The following is an 8,226-nucleotide window of genomic DNA, read 5'->3' as shown; positions in this document are numbered from 1 at the left end:
TGTTATCTATTTGTTGCAACGGATGATATATCTGTTGTAACAGATGATTTATCTAATGCAACAAATATATAATCTGTTGTCCAACTCAGTGTAAAAATGGTTCCTGGAAAGAACTAATTATTTTAATAATAATAAGGCTGAAAAGTCATGACTTATCACAATATTGCTTAATTTAATTATGTCATAACTTTTTACAGTAATCAAGAATGTCATTAATAAATGAAGGTGAGCAGTTGCGCCTTCAAATCTGCTTTATTAATTTATATAATTAAAAATTCATAAAATTTGGATGTCATGAAGATAATTTTTTTTAAAAAAGATAAATAGATTATATGTTGTAACAAATATATTCTCTGATGCAACAGGTTATCTATTTGTTGCAATGGATTATATATCTGATGCAACAAATATATAATCTGTTTTCCAACTCAGTGTAAAAACGGTTCCTGAAAAGAACTAATTATTAATAATAATAAAGCTGAAAAGTCATGACTTATCACAATATTGCTTAATTTAATTAAGTCGTAACTTTTTACAGTAATAAAGAATGTCATTCATAAATAAAGGTGAACAGTTGCGATTTTTTTCCTAACTCATTCAAGTTTAATCCTCTATAAATAGGTCCCTCCTTACTCAATCGTTCGTTCTACTACACACTATTTATTCCTTGCTCTTGTTACACCTTCAACTACTTTCTATTCAAGGACTTGATAGCTTTTTCCTGTCTCTGGTAAGTTTTTTTCTTGATTTTTGTGTAAATATACGTTGTATATTACATTACATTTGAATTCTTTTTTTTCTTTACTTTTGTTTATACGTTCTAGATATGGCTGATCCTGTGTGGGATGTTGCTATTTTATGCAATGCCATATGGGAACTGCAGAAGGAGGTTCATGACCTGTATTGGGAGTTGACCACCTTCAGAGTAAGGATGCTTCGGGGGATCCACAGGCTGAGGAGGGCGCTGCTGCTGTCGGTTGAAGATTGGCTGGCTGGCCATATAAATAATAATGATGATAATAATAATTAAGCTTTTTTTTCTTTTATCTATGTATTTTTTTTTGTTTATTTTATAAAAATTTATGTTTGATGCACTTGACTTTTTATTTCTTATTTAATTTTCATGTTTTCTATTTCTTTTTCTCAAAGAATGACATGTCTACAATTAAGGAATAATTTGGTTCCAGTATCAATAGCCAGAGACCAACATATGAGTTGAGTTATCTGTTAGGTTTGTGACAGGAGCTGTATTTTGTTGTTCGAAACTGATTAGTAATCTGGTGAAACAGATTATTTATCTGTTGAAACAGATTACTAATTTGGTGCAAAAGAATACCCATCTATTCGATTCATATTACGGGCACCTAGAACCATAAACATGAATCCAACATAAGTCTACTGTTACAATAGAAAATTTATCTGGTGCCACAGATAATGGATCTATTTAAATAGATTGCTTTTATGTTGCATTCATGTTCGCGTGCTAGCTATTGTTGAAAAAACAACACACTAGCAGTTACCCAGATGACAAATTCAACTAAAAAGCATAATTTGACTTACCAAAGTCTCCTCTCAAGTAAATGCCAAAGTTGAAAGTGATTTACAAAACAAAATTTGACATAAGAATTTGGTCAAAAAGCAGCAGTCAGGGTAACAATAACAACAACAACAACAACAACAATGGTCAACAAGAAGAATATAAAGATGGTAATGAAGTATAAGATGATGATAATGAATTAGAAGATAATGAATAAAGCAGGAGCAAAAATGAACAACAAATATCATGAAGAGAGAGAATATAACAACGGATGAGGAGAGAGAAAAAGGTGCCTTTTTTCCCTTCGTTTCCTGTTATATTAACTAACATTTGGGTCAAAGTATAAATTTAAAAACTTATGGGTATTTTAAAATTTTCCAAACTTTCTTAATTCATAATTAAGTAATTGTCACCTCTACTCAATTATTAAGACTTATGTCACCTACACCTCATTTTAAATCTCTTTTGTCACCTGTGGCCCAAAGCCTCAGGTAACTTTCAACCCCTTTGATTCATTTTATCATAGTTAATGTTTATTCATGTTATGGAAATCACATCTCCATGGGTTTTTCCAATAGAGAAGTTTCTTGAGAAAATTGAAGGAAAAGTGTCTTTTAAGTCTTGAATGAAGGATTGGTGACATTGACCAACAGATAGGGTCAAAAATTATTTGGAAACTTGATCAAGTTAATTGTGGACTTGATTAATATTTTCAAAACTTTCTAATCTTTTCAAAAATACAAATCAACCCAACCCACACCCTCTTCAATCTAAATCAACCACTCTCTCATCTCTCTCGACACTTCTCCCAACCAACAGTTCTGCAAAATTTCTCCCTTCAACCTCCGGTGACTTCTACGTCCGATGATAAATAGTTGGGCTTCGATTTCCCCTCTTCAATTCAATCAACCTATCTCTCATCCCCCCCTCGACAGCTTTTCTTAGCTCTCTCCCAACCAACTGTTCTACAAATTTCTCATTTCAATCCTCGATGACTTCAACGTTCGACTACAAATAGTTAGGCTTTGAGTTCCTTTTTGAATTTAATAGACGTGACAACCTTGCTTTCCAACCACAACAGCTTTGAATTCTTCATCGGTCCTTTTTATTTTTCACAGGTAAAAATTTATGGCATTTTTAGTTTTGAAGAAAACGAGGAACTTGAGCCAACTTCTCTTATAGTATTAGTTAACAATTTCAATATTTTTTGCACTAATTTGAATGCGGTCTGAATAAAATCCTGATTTCTGATATTTCTTCTCTTCTCTTTTCGAAGTGAATTATGATATTTTATTGTTTGTTGCATTTTTTTGAAGTTTGATTTTTATTGTTTGTGTTTATAAAAACAAAAGGACAATTTGGTTTGATTTGTTCTGTTCTTGTTCTTGGTAAAAATGGTGAAATTACTATTTTTTGTTTAACAAAATCATGCTTCTGTTTCCTCTGATAGATTACCCATCTGGTGCAACATATTAACCATCTGGTGCAACAGATTTATCATATGATACAACAATTAAACCATTTAATGCACTAAAGGAACTATCAGATTACAATTCTAATACAACAACTTTACCATATGTTGCAACAGATTAAGCATAGGATAAAAAATCTGATGCAACTAATTAACCATCTGGTGAAATGGAAGAACCATCAGATTAATAATCTGATGCAACAGATGAACCTCTTGTTGTATAAAATCCTACCAAATCTTCCTACAGGAAAAGTCCAAGACTTGATTTTTTCAACTGATCATTCATCTGCCGCGATAGACAACCCTATGTTGGAAAAAATCTAAATAATATTGACCGTTGATAACTGTTCCATCAGATCACTCATGTATTGGAACAGATGTGTGACCTGTTGCACAGACCATTCATCTTTCTCAACAAATGAGTCATATGTTTTGTATTATCGCAACAGATTACTCAACCGTTACTACGGATTATTTAACTGTTCCAACAGATCACTCATATGTTACAACAGATGATGTAACAATATTTGTGCGATCTGTTGAATAGACCATTCATCTATCTTAAAAGATGAGTGATATATTTTGTATTGTTGCAACAGATTACTCATCCGCTGCAACAGTTTGGTTATATGCCGTAACAGATATACTACCTGGTGCAATGGATTGATAATCTGTTGCAACTGTCATTTTACTGTTTTGCTTGTTCGATTTACTTTTATCCCTTTTTAACGATGCATTAATCAACAATAATATATTATTGTATGTTCCCACTAATTTTAGATAATATGGTTCGCAAAAGAACAGAAACCAATTCAAGTCCTAGTAAAGGAACAAGTGAAGCAGCTAGGCTACATTCACCACTCTATGAATTTGCTTTACAAGCATTATCTCAATTGAAAGCAGAATATGATAAACATGGGAAGGAGAAATATTTCAAAAGAGATGATACAGATGCTAATAGCCCTTCCATCGAAGAGCTGATTAAAGCCTTCAGCATTGATCGTTATCCTATGAGAATGCAGTGCGATGGTGCCGCAGATTTAACAGGTGATTTCTTGGTTAAGTCAGCCATGGGAAAATCTTTTGATACCTTCAGAAAAATACTTCAAGAATAAAAATTGGATGCTTATTTCAAGGACAGCTGCTTTGGGAAATATCTTGATTTGCCGGAGGACAACAATGCTCGTTTTTAAATAAAAATGATATATGAACTTCTCAAGCGTAGTTTTATACATGAAAATAAAGATAAGATGGATGAAGTATGGATAAATTACTTTGGCATGCCTGTTTGTTTTGGTTGGAAGGAGTTTTCCATAGTTACTGGACTAAAATGTTATCCTCCTTCTCAAGTTATACCTATTCTAACCCAAAAAAAAGCACCCCTCACACCCAAAAAAGGCAAAGGCAAGTCGTGTGATCGTGATGACCTGGTGTCCATTGTTGGTCCAAGCTTCAAAAATAAAAATTTGATAGAAGTGTTGAAAGGTAAAGGACTTTCAAAGAAGCACAAGCAGTCATTGTGCTTGGTTTGGTTTGTACGTAATATTCTTAAGGCGAGAGACATTAACAACAACATAAACCTCGGTTTAATAAAGCTCTCTGAGGATCTTGAGGCGTTTAACAGCTATCCATGGGGGTATGAAAGCTTCAAAATGACTATCAAATATTTGTTGACTTCGTTAGCACCAAAGACAGTCAACTTATATGCTTCCCATGGGCTTTCATGGTAAATGTTTCTTTCTTCTATTATGATATCATTCATTTTTTTGCTCAATAATAGTTTTGATTTATTGGTGTTATTTTATAGGCTTGGACGTTTGAAGCCATTTCTTATTTGAGACAATAAGTGAACTACCAGAAAGGAGTTTCCTGTTCAAGAATCTTGAGATGGTTGTCATCCAAAACTGATAAAAATGCAAAATTTCTTGATCTCTTCAACCCCTCGAAAGATGCAGTAAGTATAATTATAATTAATTTTTTCTTTCAATGAATGTTTTTTTTGAATGATCTAATCATCATTCTAATATATGTAATGATTTATGTTAGAATGTGCATCCTTCGCTAGTTCCGACCAATCGAGAGTTGAAGATACCATTTTTTATTACTTCACGATCTGTGCAAACTTTATCGGACTCTAAGGTCATCGACAGAATAAAAATGGAATTGTTGTTGTTGATGGAGCTGTTGGTGGTGGTAGTGGTGCTGCTGTTGGTTCTAATGATACTCCTCTTACAGTATTTAAAGCAAACCATTATGAGTATGATCATATTGGTTATTCAGATTTTGCCTCTCCCAGCAAATGTTCTGCATGCAAATGTCAAGACTCAAGGCGAAACATGATGTAGTGATTAATGTTATTAATGTATTAACTACTTCTGTAAAGGAATTGACATCTAAGAGGGGTCTCATTCCATCAAAGAGGATTTTATTTTCATCTGCTCCATTAGAGATTAGGGCTAAGAGAAGAAGGAGAGTGATTTCCAGGGCATTATCAGGCATCCAAAAAAATGAATTTGCAACTCCTCTATCTGTGTGTTACACTGACCAATGTTCAATGTCCACAGGAGAGCAGCACGAGCTAAAGAAAGTGAATATGTTATATGTCTTCCAATTGACAAAACAAATAGACACATATTTGTTTCAACAGATGACACATCTGCTAAAAATTATCAAACAGATATATACATCTGTTGCAATAGTTGACTAACCTGTTGCACCAGAGACTTTATCTGGTGCAACATATGTCGTCTATTTTAGCAAATAAAACAGCTCTTCGTATCACTTTTATTTGTACCAATAGACGACCTACTGCTGCAACAGATGATTCATATGTTGCAACAGATGGTTCACCCGTTGGAAATTATCACACAAGGTCTTCCTCGTGTAAAAATTTGTCCCAACAGTTGATTCATTGTTGCAAAAAAAATATAATATGTTTGGGACAATTTAAAACGGGAGAAAGACCTGTTTGATTTTCTAGAAAAGATGAGTTATCCTTTTCCTTTTTGTGGTATCTCTGTGATTAGCATTGACTAATTCTGGCTTTCCAGGTGGATGTAGAAGCAGCTACTGCTGAATAATATTGACAATATGCTACTTTTTTCATGGAAATACAAAGAACAAAAAGTACAGAAACCGTACGCAAGCGACAATAAAGATCCACGACGAGCAAAGTCGAATTCCATAGCACGGGATGAAGAATAACTTATCCATACTGAGTAGATCTTTATAGCTTGAGCCTGTCAAAGCAATCCGTAGCAGTATACTTAAATTGTTGTTGATGTATTTGTTGAGATCTGTACCCATAACAATTTTTTTATATTTCATTTATTCGTTGACTTATTTCAGCTAATTTATGTAGGCTTCAATTTATTTTATTTTGTCTACGAATTTTATTTATTCTTAGATTTGAAATTATTAATTGAAAAGGAACACTATATTTAAATATTGCAACAGATAATGTATCTGTTGCAACAGACGACACATCTATTGGAAAAATCGAACGAATTTAGACATATGTTGCAATAGGTAGATAATCTATTGGAATTTATCAAACAGGTCTTCTCACTGTTTCAACAGATGGACTTTAGGTAAAAACATCGAGATAATGCAACAGATGACACATCTATTGGTTAAAAAAGAATAGATTTAGACGTATATTGCAACAGATGAACTTTATCTGTTGCAATAGACGACACATCTATTGGAATAATCGAACAGATTTATCCATATGTTGCAACAGGTAGATTATCTGTTGGAATTTATCAAAAAGGTCTTCCCACTGTTGCAATAGATAGACTTTAGATAAAAATATCAAGATAATACAACAGATGACCAACCTATTGCAACAAATAAACTATATGTCAGAAAAGGTAGGATAACTGTTATAATGGACGGAGAATCTGTTGCATTATAAAAATTCAACTTTCATTGGACATAAAAAATTGCCACTACGTGTAAAAAGGTTAAAGTGAATTGAATTGAAATAAAAAAGGCGCAACCCATTGACGGTGTTCAGTTCAAACACCTAAAATAAAATAGGCATCAAGTAGACATGTTCATTTTAAATAGGTAAAATCAAATAGGCATCAAATGTGTTAGTGTCATTCTGGCACATTTCGCTGACTTGTCGTCACTTAGCCCCCAACGGTCATTTTCCCCCCTCATTGTCTTATATATTCATCTTCTTCCTAAAATTTAACCCTAAATTCCCAAATCTTCTAATTCATCATCATCTTCTTTCATCTATCCAAATTCTTCTAATTATTACTTTCATTTTTTCCAACTGACCGACAATGTCGAGCGCATCTTTCACTATTTTTTGTGATAAAAATTTTTGATATTGTAAGCACAGTCATGAATCTCTGTTAAAGACTTCTTGGACTCAACAAAATCCGGGTCGTAGGTTTTTTACTTGTAAGATTTTAAAGGTAATATCTTTTTTATTTAATTAGTTGATTAATTATTGACTTGTAATTATTTTGTAATTGTGTTCTCTTTTTTTTATAGAAATTGGGTGGATGCGATTACTTTGATTGGTATGAAGACCTTTCACAAGAAAATCGTCTAATCTGGGGTTTGTTGAACAAAGTCAAGGCTTCTGAAGAGAAACAAAATCGAGCAAGAAGATTCTACATTATTGCTGTTATTGCTACTGGTTTGGTGTTGTTGGGCACATGAATATTGTAGCCTAATTGCTGAAATTTTCATGGTGGTGTGTGTATTTGCTACTGCTTTGTTGTCGAGAGCACATGGATATTCAAACGTAACTGTTGGAAAATATCAAAAAGATTTAGGCATATGTTGTAAAATTTAGGTCATCTGTTGAAAATTATCAAATAGGTCTTCCTACTATTGCAACAAATTAGACTTATATTATTAGATTATTTATAGAAATAGCATCGGCATAATGCAACAGATGACCAACCTATTGCAACAGCTAAGTATCTGCCAAAACGGATTAAAGATATTTTACAACAGATAGATAATCTAAACTATTGCATTATAAAAAACTCAACTTTCATAAAAAAATAATTATTGCTACTACATGTACATGTAATAAAGTGAAAGGTGACTTGAAATTAAAAATTTCTATTTCACAGGCTCTTTTATATACACAGGCTTCAAGCGTCCAGTTAGTACCCTATAAGCCCAGACCTCTTGCAGGTTTGCCGCAGTGTTGTCGCACAGAAAAGTCGTTGGCTTAGCCATTTCTTTG

Source organism: Capsicum annuum, chromosome 1, assembly GCF_002878395.1.
Source record: "Capsicum annuum cultivar UCD-10X-F1 chromosome 1, UCD10Xv1.1, whole genome shotgun sequence".
Lineage (NCBI taxonomy): Eukaryota > Viridiplantae > Streptophyta > Magnoliopsida > Solanales > Solanaceae > Capsicum > Capsicum annuum.
This window is presented reverse-complemented; position numbering follows the sequence as displayed.